This window comes from Lagenorhynchus albirostris, chromosome 9 (genome assembly GCF_949774975.1).
Source record: "Lagenorhynchus albirostris chromosome 9, mLagAlb1.1, whole genome shotgun sequence".
In the NCBI taxonomy this organism is placed as follows: Eukaryota; Metazoa; Chordata; class Mammalia; order Artiodactyla; family Delphinidae; genus Lagenorhynchus; species Lagenorhynchus albirostris.
In genome coordinates this window covers 95,387,098-95,398,782 of record NC_083103.1, presented here as the reverse complement: position 1 = coordinate 95,398,782, position 11,685 = coordinate 95,387,098, and positions in this window count along the sequence as shown.

Genomic DNA, 11,685 nt, shown 5'->3' with positions numbered 1-11,685 from the left:
CGGTGTCTCTTGATTTCCTCATAGTCTGAATTGAAAAAAAAAAAAAACAACTCAGTTTTTCCTTCAGTGTTTCTCCCCTATTCTCACACCATTACATCACTCACAACACTTCTGACATCAGATGTATGGGTTTTCCCCATACTGAGCAATTCAACACCTGCTGGCTGTCTTACAATTTAACTCAGTTCTGACACCGTTTACATGGAAATAATGTCGCATCCCACAGGTTAAGGGCTCAGTCCCACCAGACTGCCCCCCACTCAAAATGCCCATCAGAAGTAGGAGGTTCCTACCACAACTCTGTCCAACTTAGCTACAAATCAGAGGCCCCCACATCCCCCTCCCCAAGTTTGATTAATTTGCCAGAGTGGCTCACAGAACTCAGGGAAACACTTATTCATATTTACTAGTTTATTAAAGGGTATAATAAAGGATACAGATGAGCAGCCAGATGGAGAGATACATCATGCAAGGTCTGGGACGGTCCCGAACACAGGAGCTTCTGTCCCAGTGGAGCTGGGGGTGCATCATCCTCCTGGTATATGGATATGTTCGCCAATCTGGAAGTTCTTCAAACCCCGCACTATTGGGATTTTTATGGAAGCATGATGAATTAACTCCAGTTCCTCTCCCCTCTCTAGAGAAGTGGGGGAGGGGCTGCAATTCCAAGATTCTAATCATGGCTTGGCCTTTCTGGTGACCACTCCCATCCAAGAGCCACCCAGGAGCCCACCCAGTCACCTCATTAGAACAAAGGACGCCCCTATCACCCAGGAAATTACAAGAGATTTGGGAGCTTGGTGTCATGAACTGGGTCAAAGACCAAGTATTAGAAAAAAAAAAAAATGGTGCTCCTGGTACTCTTTCCACTTAGGAAATTACAAGGGTTTTAGGAGCTCTGTGCCAGGAACCAGGGACAGAGACCAATATATATATTTTCTATTATCTCACACTATCCCTCGAAGAGATCCTTAACCCTTACTTATTTATCCTCTTATGATCCACAGAGTTGGGTTTCGCTGAAACGAATGTTTCCCAAAGGCAAGTCTCCATCCCAGCTTGTCCCTCTGCTGCTGCAGCTGAGGAAGTCAGGAAGGTGGTGAAAGTCCATTTCCAGGGGACTTGCCTGGTGGTGCAGTGGTTAAGAATCCGCCTGCCAATGCAGGGGACATGGGTTAGAGCCCTGGTCCGGGAAGATCCCACATGCCGCAGAGCAACTAAGCCCATGCGCCACAACTACTGAGCCTGCACTCTAGACCCCGCGAGTCACAGCTACTGAAGCCCGCGTGCCTAGAGCCCATGCTCCGCAACAAGAGAAACCGCAATGAGAAGCCCGCGCACCACAAGGAAGAGCAGCCCCTGCTTGCTGCAACTAGAGAAAGCCCGCACGCAGCAACGAAGACCCAATGCAGCCATAAATAATTTTTTTTTTAAAGTCCAGTTCCAGGATCCCACTTCCTAGAACCATCCATTCATTCACTCATTCATTTATTCCTTTCTGCTCTGTGCCAGGCCCTGTCCTTGGTTCTAGAGGCACTGGGTCCCTGATTACTCCTCCAACACACTCGTTGCTGTCCTCCTTGCTTAACGTCCTGCTCCAGCCACTCCGGACCTCTCCCAGCACCTTGAAGATGCCAGGCGTGCTCCCCTCACAAGGCTCTTCCCCTTGCTGTTCTCTGCACCCGAAATGTCCTTCTCCTCCTCCACCTTTCCTGTCCCTGTCAATGTTTACACTGATGACTTTTTCTCATCATTCAAGTCTCAGTTCAAACGTTACCTCCTCAAAGAGAGCATCCCTGGCCACTCTCTAAAGTAGTCAGCCCTCTGGCCACTCTGCTTCATCCTGTTTAATTTCTCTATATCTCTCTCTCTATATATATATATCTACATATGTCTCTATATATATCTTCTCTCTATATATATCTCTCTATATATTCTCTCTATATATATCTTTTACCACCCCTGGAAATTAGCCAGGATGGGACAGGCTATGCCGCAGTAACAAAGGTGGTGGGAGAGTCAGAGTTAATGTTCATGCAGGGTTTATCGTGTGCAGGGTACTTCATGTAGCGTCTTGTATGTATCATCTTATTTAATTTATGCAACACCCATATAATGTACATATTATTGTGATCCTCATTGTACAGGTGAGGAACCTGAGGCTTAAGGAGCTAGAGTGTGGTGGAGTCAGGATTTAATCTGAGTCTGTGTGACTAGAGCCCCCGTGCTCGCAACAAGTATGAAATAGGAGGGAGGAGAAGTGCTCATCCTTCTCTCTGCCTCTTTCCTTCCTGCTAAAGCTCAGCTCTTTCAGAGCATGTCTGGACATTAGCCCAGAAGGACAAGGGCATCTGGAGCTTGGAGGGGTGCCAGTGAATAGCATGCTCCCTGGAAAGGGCTTTTCTCTCTGCTGGTCCCCACCCCTCTCCCTCCAACAGCACAGGATTGGGGAAGGGACTCCAAAAGACCTCCTTCCATTAAGAGTCTAGAGAAAAATCCCAAGCTCGTCAATAACCACAGACTCCTTTTGGCCCTGATCTTGTACAGGGCTTATCTGATCCCCCTCCTCCATCCCATGAGCTCAATACACACAAGGCAAATTAGGGCCCCCCTCCCTGACCTGAGCCCACCGCTTCCACAGGCGTCTAGTCCCACATCTAGAGGAGGGGCCTGGTCCCTGGGCACTGCCAAGACAAGTCATAACCAGAGCTCAACCCAACACTCCTGGTTTTTTTCTCCCCACTCCCTGTGGGGGCGGGGGAGCTGCTGGGGCCCCAGGTCTTTTCCTTTTCTGGTATCCCACATCCCTTCAGACAGAGGAGGTCCAGCCCCTGCCTTCGGGTTAGGGTATGGGTTAGGAAGTGCTGGGCTGAAGTGAGCAGAGCTGTGGCCTGTCCTTTCCCCAACCCCCTTGGCTCTGACCAGAGGGGAGGGAGGAGAGAGAGAGGAGAAATTCCTACTCATCTTCCTCCCCACAGGGCCAGATGCTGGTGGAGGAGGCGCGGGGACCTGCCGTGGCGCCCGTCCCTCCCTGGTCAGGAGAGGCTTGGGAAGGGCAACACCACAACCCTCCCGGGCCTCACCGCTGAGAGATTTCGCCGTCGGCAGAGACTTCCCACCGTTTCTTCTGTCTCACCACCACGACAGCTCTTGGAGGTCAGCAGGGAAGGGCTTGTTCGTCCCCATGGTGTAGATGAGGAAACCGAGGCTCAGCAAGGAGCAGTTATACACCAAAGGCTACGCTGTGACCTTGGATTGGTGGTCTAGCCAGGACTGTCCTCTGCTACCTCACGTTAACATATGCGTATTCACCTGGGTGTGTGTGCACAGATGTATGTTTGCACATGGGCATGCATGAAGTGTTTAAATGTCCCTTGTGCAAGCCTTCCTGACGCGATCAGTGCGAGGGCCATGTGCAGGACCCCAGGGCTCCAGACTCTGTTCCTGGCAAGTGTCATGCCCCCCCACCCTGAACACTGCTTACTGCTTAGCCCCACCTTCTGCCCTGCCTCCCCCTCCCACAGAGGTCCTCCTCCTTGGCCGAGATCCCCAACTGGCTTTGCTCCTGCTGCCAGCAGAGCTATGTGGACATTGTGTGGCCGCCAGCACGCTCACTGTGACGCGCTGGGCCCCTACCTGCTGCCCCACCCTCTCTTCTTTCCCCAGTGCAATTAGTAGTAAGTTCACCTTGGATCTAACCTGCCCCTCTACTGAGAAAACCGCCCCCCTTCTCCATCTCAATTTGATTGGGTGCCTCCCCCGGGCTCTCGTCTTCTGCTAGCCCAGGACGGCCTTTCCCTCGTTGGGAGAACAAGGCTCATCCCCTCGATACTCGAGTCGTGCCTGGGGGAAGCCTCACTTGCCTCTCACCTCTCTCTACGTGGCAGAGCAGTGAGCGGGGAGCCAGGGCCCCCTTTATTGCCGTCAATTTTCCACCTCAGCTTACCTGCGTCTTCACATGGTGTTCTCAGACACCATGTTGTGTGTACGACAACCAGGTTAAATAAGTGTTGCATCCTTCCCATCCCCCTAATTCCCCGTCCTCTAGCTGAGGACAGCTGAGTGTCTCCCTGGCTTCCAGAGAAGATGCTGGTGTATTGTCACCTGCCTTTATTTGATTAGTGTCTTATTCAAAATGCCTGGGGCCATCGTGCCACAGAGAGAAGAGAGAGGGAGAGGACGAGTCTCCCCTTTGCCTTCTGCTGCCGGAGCAGCTGGTCCCGGGGAGGTGGATGGGGGTGGGGGGCAGGACCACAGGAAGCAGGGTGGGGAGATGGAGTCACGTGAGGTCAGGGAGGCAGACAGAGGAGAATCAGAGAAGCCAAGCGTCGAGGACTGTGAGCCTAGGACGGAAGCTCCCAGAACTCGGATTCATAAACCTTTCCAGGCATCTCATGTCCATCCTCCACTTGCCACTGTGACCCATGGAGGTCCCTCCAAGCTCCCAGGGTAGGAGCTGGTTAGATACTTGGTGTTTTCCCTCATGCAGGAGAAAACTCGAGTCCTGGCGGCCCCAGTGGTGAATGCTTGATGCCACTGGCCCAGAGGCCCTGGATCCTGCTGCCCCAGGGACCTCTGTGGCCTCCTTGAACACAGATAGACCAGAGACCCAAGAGCCATCAGACAGATAAGCACCTCAGAGCGTCGGAGCCCTGGAAGGCAGTGGCTTCATCCAGGCAGCCCTGCTCCAGGCCCAGAAGAACAGCTGAGAATTCGCTACCTTCTTACATAGGGTCATTGGCACCATCCTACTGTCTTACTCAATTTTCTCAGTAATCCTATGAGACAGCTGATGTTCTTTTCATTTTCCAGATGAGACAGTTGAGGCCCAGGAAGCCAGATGACTTTCTGAAGGTAACAGTCAGCAAATGGTAGAACCAAGATGCAAAACTAGGTCTTCTGATGTCGACACCGATCCCCCCGCCATAACTCAAGCTAGTCTTGACAGCGGCCGAAAGGGTGGCCTCTGCTGGCGCGTGAGCTGCTCACCTTACAAGGCACGTCAAGAACACAACAGTCAGGAAGGCGGAGGCCCGTCCAGCCCCCTCAGACAGATGTCTCCCTGGGTGGCTGTCTTCTTTTGCAGGTAGTCGTGAGCCAAGCTGCCGGATGTTTGACACAGATCCCTACTGAACCACAGCTGTGACACGCATCCTCACGTTCACTTCCAATAGACTGGCAGATGCGCCCGTGCGCCGAGCTTGCTGGCGTTCCTTTTCACACCCCCGCCTGCATCCCCTGGGAATCTATTCAAAGCTACTCAACAGAGCAGCCAGGAGAAGAAGATAAACCCGTATCCACACTGTGTTTCTCTTCGTCTCTCTCCTTGTGGAAAAAAAAAAAAGGAACAGTACAAAGCCTCATCCAATATTCACTGGGAATCATCCTGACATGATCCCAGGAAAATAAGTTCTTTTCAAAGCCACAGTTCCACTGCATCCTCTCCCGTGGCTGAGAGCAGGCAGAGCGGGCTGTGTGCGGGGCTCCGTGGCTGGCAGAGGCACCCGGCGGTAAGGCTTAATTATGATGCACGGAGCTGCGTTGCGGAGATGGTTTAAAGCCACTTAATTAGTGTAGGAATAAACCACCGTAATTTTCCTGAAATATGGCCTAATTAACCTGTGGAAAAGCCAGGGCCACTGGTCAGGAATGCCGGAGATGTTAATAGTCTATTAATATACCCGGCCCGCTCTCTGGCCCAGCTTTGGGGGTTCACCGGGCTGGGGGAACAGACAGAGGAGAATGGGGTTTGCCCTGCAGGTGATGATTTAAAAATATATGAAGTGGGCAGGGAAAGGAAAAAGGAAATATTATGAGCCAAGCAGTGTTTTAATCCATTCCTTATTTAATCCTCAGAATAATCCTTTAAAATAGATACTAAAGTTCAGAGAGGTCCATTAATGAATCCAAGGTCACACAGCCATGAAATAGCCGAACTGGAATTCATTCTCTAGTCAGGCTGTTCCAAAGGCCACACTCTTTCCATTATTCCTCACTGCCTTTGGCAGGTACAGAAGACTTGGGGAAATGGACATAATAGAGAAAAGAGGCCCCTTCAACTCTAAGGAAGCACCACTCCCTCTGACATTTAGAAAATAGAGTCATTCAAGCTTCCTGGACACTGCACAGTCCTAGGAATCCCCATTCACATAGGCTACCATGGGAATGAAGTCCCCTCGAGAACACAATGCACAGCCTTGCACAACAGTCCTGAGAGGCCAGCTTAGATGACTTTAATTTCCTTTTCCACTGAAGTCTCCAGCCCCAACCCTGGCTTTGAGTCCAGATGTTGGCCCTAAGCCAGAAAAGCCACGTCTTGGATAATTCTTAATGAAGCAGGATTTGAACCCAGTCCTCCCCTGGGGATACTCCAGTGCCCAGGGACGCTCAGACGCCAGGACAAAAGTCCAGAGCCCTCCAGGGGGAGCCCGAGAGCCAGACTTCCACCTCCCAGTCTGGCCAGCAGGTCGAGGAATATTCCAACAACGTCTTCATTCTTCCCCGATCAAAGGAGCTGGGATTGAACCTGCTGTAATCATCCGTCGGGGAGTTTGCTTAAAATTCCCCTAATTATGGGAGAGCAGAAAATTGCTACGCCTCAGACTGAATAGAGAAATCGAAGGCGCCCTGCTCCAAGCTGCCTAGGGGAGACAAGCCAGGATGGGAACAGAGAGCGAGGCGGCGGGGGGGGGGTGCGGGGGACAGTGTGGGTACTATGATGGCAGTGATGGGAGGGGAGCGGAGCTCCTGGTCCGTGCCAAGGAGTGGGAGAGGAAGGGAGAGAGCCAGCTGCAAGGGGGTCACGGTGCCTGGCTCAGGTGGCGCACACCGTCCACCCCCCACTCCCTGCAGGGAGAAGGGTGCACGGGCAAGAAGGGTGGGCACGTGGGGAAGAATTAGCCAGAACGCGCCCTCCCGTGGCTGGAGCTGGCCTTCGGGAGAGGCTGGGGTAGCCTGTAGCTCTGGCTTACTTTAGAAAATAGATTCTGGGGCATCTTCTCTGCCAGGAGAGGGAAGGAAAGAGCAGAGAGACAGACCGGCAGGGACCAAGCTGGAAGGACAGGCTGCTTCAGGCACCCCTCTGGGCTCTGCCCTATTCCAGGCAGGTGGAGGGTCTAGAAGGAGTGTAGTGGGGGAAGGATCCCACCCTCGGGGAGTCTCAGTCTGATGGGGCACACTGAGTGAGCATCCCAACCCAAAGAAAGAAGCCCTATACACCAGTGCCCAGCACATGACGGCCCTGAACTCTAGGAAGGGGGTCCGGACTGTACTGAACTGGGTGGAGTCAGAAGAGGAAGGCTTGCTGGAGAGGCAAGTACTGAGCAGGAGAAGACAGGAGGAGGAGGAAAGATGGGAGAAGGGAGGGGAATGTTCGAAGGAACACTGCAAAGTACCAAGGGGTTATGGCTATCATTTGCGGGGAGGGAAGCACGGCCCAGAGAGGTGAAGTCAGTCGTCTAAGGTGACACATCTCATCAGTGGCTGAGCTGGGGCTCAAACTCCTAGTCTGTGTATTACGCCTCCCAGGGAGCAGGAGGGGTGGGGAGGGGCTGGCCGGAAGGCAGAGTGCTAGCACGGAAGAGGAGGCCGCTCCCCGACCAGTAGATGTTGACTCTGAGGGGCAAGCAATATTCTAACAGGTCTCCCCTTTGCTAGCCTGACCCCTTGCAGGAGCTCCCCAGGCTCCCCACCTCTAATAGCTTGGAAAAGGTTGACGCTCCACAAGTCTCATGCTTTCCCAAGGGATTTCTCAGTTCCTCAGGCAAGTCCCTGCACTGGCCCAGCTTGGGTCCTCTGCAGCCCCAGCTGCACTATTGTGTTTGTCCCAGTTATAGGTGCTGGAGTATCAGGTGAGACTGAGGGATTGCAAGTTACAGAATCCACTCAAACGAGCATTTAAATAAAGGGGAAGTTTATGAAAGGGACACAGGAGTGTCATGTCCCATGTCCCCCAGCACAGGAACGCAGTCAAGCCTCAGTCAAAGGCGTCAAGGACAGGGCTTCCCTGGTGGCGCAGTGGTTGAGAATCCGCCCGCCAGTGAAGGGTACGTGGCTTTGAGCCCTGGCCCGGGAAGATCCCACATGCCACGGAGCAACTAGGCCTGTGCGCCACTACTACTGAGACTGCACTCTAGAACCCACGAGCCACGACTACTGCCGGCGTGCCGCATCTACTGAAGCCCGTGTGCCTAGAGCCCGTGCTCCGCAACAAGAGAAGCCACCGCAATGAGAAGCCCGCGCACCGCAACAAAGAGTAGCCCCCGCTCGCCGCAACTAGAGAAAGCCCGCGTGCAGCAACGAAGACCCAATGCTGCCAAAAATAAATAAATTAAAAAAAAAATGTTTTTAAAAGAACGGACATCAAAGACAGGAACGCCAGCCGGAACCTGGAGCTCCTGCCTTCCTGCTCCGCGTCTCGTATCTGCATCCCCATCTGGTCCTCGGCTTCTCCTTGTACACCTGGGCAGACCCCCAGATTCAAGATGGTGACTCGGGGCTCCCAGGCCTACACGGCTAACCCTAGTAAAGAACAGCATGAAGAGATAGTCTCTAGGCCCTAATTCCAGTGCCCCAGAGACAGAATTCTGAGCATCCCAGCTTGGCTCAGTGCCTGTTCTAGTCCGGTCAACCTCAGGCCAGGGGTCGGTCACACTGAACAAAGGCTGCTGTGTGCCCTCCACTGTGTGTGAGCAGATCAGGTCAGGGACCGTGGGGAGTCGGACAGTAACTCCACAGGGAGAATGTGCTCGGGTAGTGGATGTGCGGTGGATGGGCCTGGAGGTGGGGCTGGGGGCTTACCTGTGTCAGCAGGTCCCTCAAGGGGGTGAAGCCTCCACCTGAAGCCAGGTGGTGAGTGTTTCAGTGGGTCAGACACCAAAGCTATGGCTGAGGCAAATCCTCAAGTGGGAAACTGAGGAGCCGGGGACCCGGCCTGGGCCCTGGCCCCTGGCCCCGTGGGAGACAAGTCGTGCAGCGGCGGGCCAGTCTGCGAGGGCTGGAGTCTGGCCCGAGGTCTGTGGGAAGGCAGGCCAGCGTCTTGAGCTCCAGGGTGGTTATCTGAGACTGGGAAACCTGTACTTTAGAAGCTTGACTGTTTTCATGCTGTTTGTATTTTCTGTAATTACTTCCCTTTTGTTCTCCCGTAGTATTTATGCAAGTCCTTTGTGAAAATTCCAGCGGATCCCAGCGATGCTGAGAGGAAACAGCAAAGGGGTTTGTGTCTCTTCCTAGGCTCAAGGTAAAAGAGAAACATCGCCCGGAGCCTGGGAGGGGTGGTGCTGGCAGGAACGTGGCCAGGAGGGCTTGGGGGGCGGGGGCAAGGATGGCAGCTGGGAGGCTCCTCCTCCCCTGGTCTCTTTCCAAACTCCTTCTCAAATGTGGGGAGGCCCTGGGCTTCCTTTGAATATAAAGTCGGTTGTCCTGAACTGGGCAAGCTGGCAGAGCTGCCCACTTACTCTCTGCCCCATCCTGGGAGGCAGCCGAAGCCACCCTCAGACCAGTCTTGCACATAAACTCCCGAGGAAGCTGCTTCCTGGCCCTGGATGCTCCTTGGGCGCTGGGGCAGGGAGGCGACCACCACAGGTGCTAGCCCAGGGCAGGGACCCTGTCTTGAGACCCCGGGAATGGGAACTTGGGCACCTGGGATAAGCCCTCCCTTGATCCCGGTCTCCACGGGGTTCTGAATCTTCCTCCAGTCTCATCTGCCCCAGCCCTGACTTCTTGCTGGGTTCTACCTTAAAAACCCCACACAGGCATCAGAGTCCAGTTAAGGTGGGGCTGGGGGTAGGGGGCACCTCAGTTTCTCCCTGGGTCTAAGGGCCTGCCCTTGGGTGAGGAGATGGGTGAGGCTCTGGTGTAGGAGATCAGAGGTACCTCTGTGGTTTCTAAAAGGGGAAGAGCTGAAGGGCCAAAGTGGTAGAAAGGACCAGAGAAAGTCACAGAGGCCTTTGTCCTCTGATATTAAATTATTAATTAATTATTAATTAATTATTAATTAAGCAAATAGTCACCAGTGCATCACTGGAAAGTCCTGGCCCTGCCCCCATCCCCACCACCACGGCCATTCCTGACCAGATGGAGTGATCCCGGGCAGCTGAGCAGCCCCCAGGAGCAACGTGTCCGCAGGCTGAGAACCGGCAATGACACGGGACATTAGGTGCTGATGGCTTCGCCAAGCAAGAAAATCGCAGTTAAGGATGCAATGGGTCCCTCCGGGTGCTGTCAGACAGGATCTGGAACAAGACGCAAGGGAGCTGGAGTGGGGAGGCAGCACAGGGCTGCAGGGGTCCAGCCTCCATCCTCTCAGCAAGTCCGTCAACAACAGAAATATCATAACACCTGCATTTACTCAGTGCCCAGCAGGCCCCTGGTTGGCAGGCGGGAGTGCAATTATCTCCGTTCTACAGAGAAGATAAGGAAACTGAGGAGTAGAAGTTAAGTGACCTGTCTGAGAGTGGAGATGGAATTCAGGCCCGGCTCCATCTGGCACCAAAGTCAGGACTCAGAGCTGCCCCGCTGCAGTGCCCTCTTCTAAGGGTTCCCCAGACTGGGCTCAGCACTGCCCCTGGGCTTGAGGCTTCGGGGTGGGGTGGGGGGTGCGGAGAACCCACCTAGACTCCCCGGCAGCCACACCAGGGACACACCTCTCCACCCTGGTGTGGAGGAGGAACATCCGGCCTGGCTGACGAGTGGAAGCCGCTCCAGGGGAGGTGGCAGACCCAGGAAGGTGGGAGGCGAAGAGGGGCGCACATGTCCCCTCGAAGCTCCCCACTTACCTTGCTCATATCTCCCACCTTGCAGAGCCCCCTCTCCCAGTCCTCCCACCTCGGGCTTTGGGCAGTGACCTCATTGTTACTAACAGGCTCTTCCTTATCTCTACCGGCCCTGCCTGGAGGAGGGGCACCTGCACCACTCCCCAAACACTGCTTGTTTGCACATGCCCACCATGCCCTAGAGTGACCTTGAGGGTCAGGTGGTATGTGGGAAGCAGCCCATGAAAAACTGTGCCCTTTTTAGGAGCTGATCATATTGCACCCAACGTGGAGGATGGGGAGAGAGTCGGGGAGGGGAGAGGTAAGATGAAATGAGAGGAAGATGAGAAATGAGGTGCTCAGAGGGCCCAAACCAGGTAGGGGCACCTCACCGCAATGCTGGCAGCTTGCAGCAGTGCTGACCTGGGCATCGGGGAGCCGCTGAAAGGCGGCTGAGAGCCGGAGACAGAGTCGTTCTGTCTTGGCTCAAACCTGCTCCCTCAGGCTGGGCACTGAACCTGTCCTGGAAACACTCTTACCGCAAACTACCCGTCCAGGGTCCTGTTCCATCTGTTTGGAGCCCAAGGAGGTGAAGGGTGATTGAGACCTGAGGTTGCCCCCACAGGTGTCGCTGGTTTGCTGGGAAGAACCTGGGGGCCTGGAGCCTGCAGGACTCACTTCTGACAGCAAAGCCCCATCCAAGAGTTGACTAGAACCCTGAGAGAAGGGGAGAGCTTGCGGGTTCAGAAAGGGAACACAAGAGTGAGGGAATTCAAGATGACCCCCAACTTTGCCTAGAATGCCTGTCCCTTCATTCCCAGCAGCCCAAAGTTTACCCATCCTTCAAAATGCAGCAGAAATGCCACCTCTTCCATGAAGCCTTCCCTGACCTCCAAATGAAGTTTTCTCTCTCCCTAAGTACTTTATCCACACT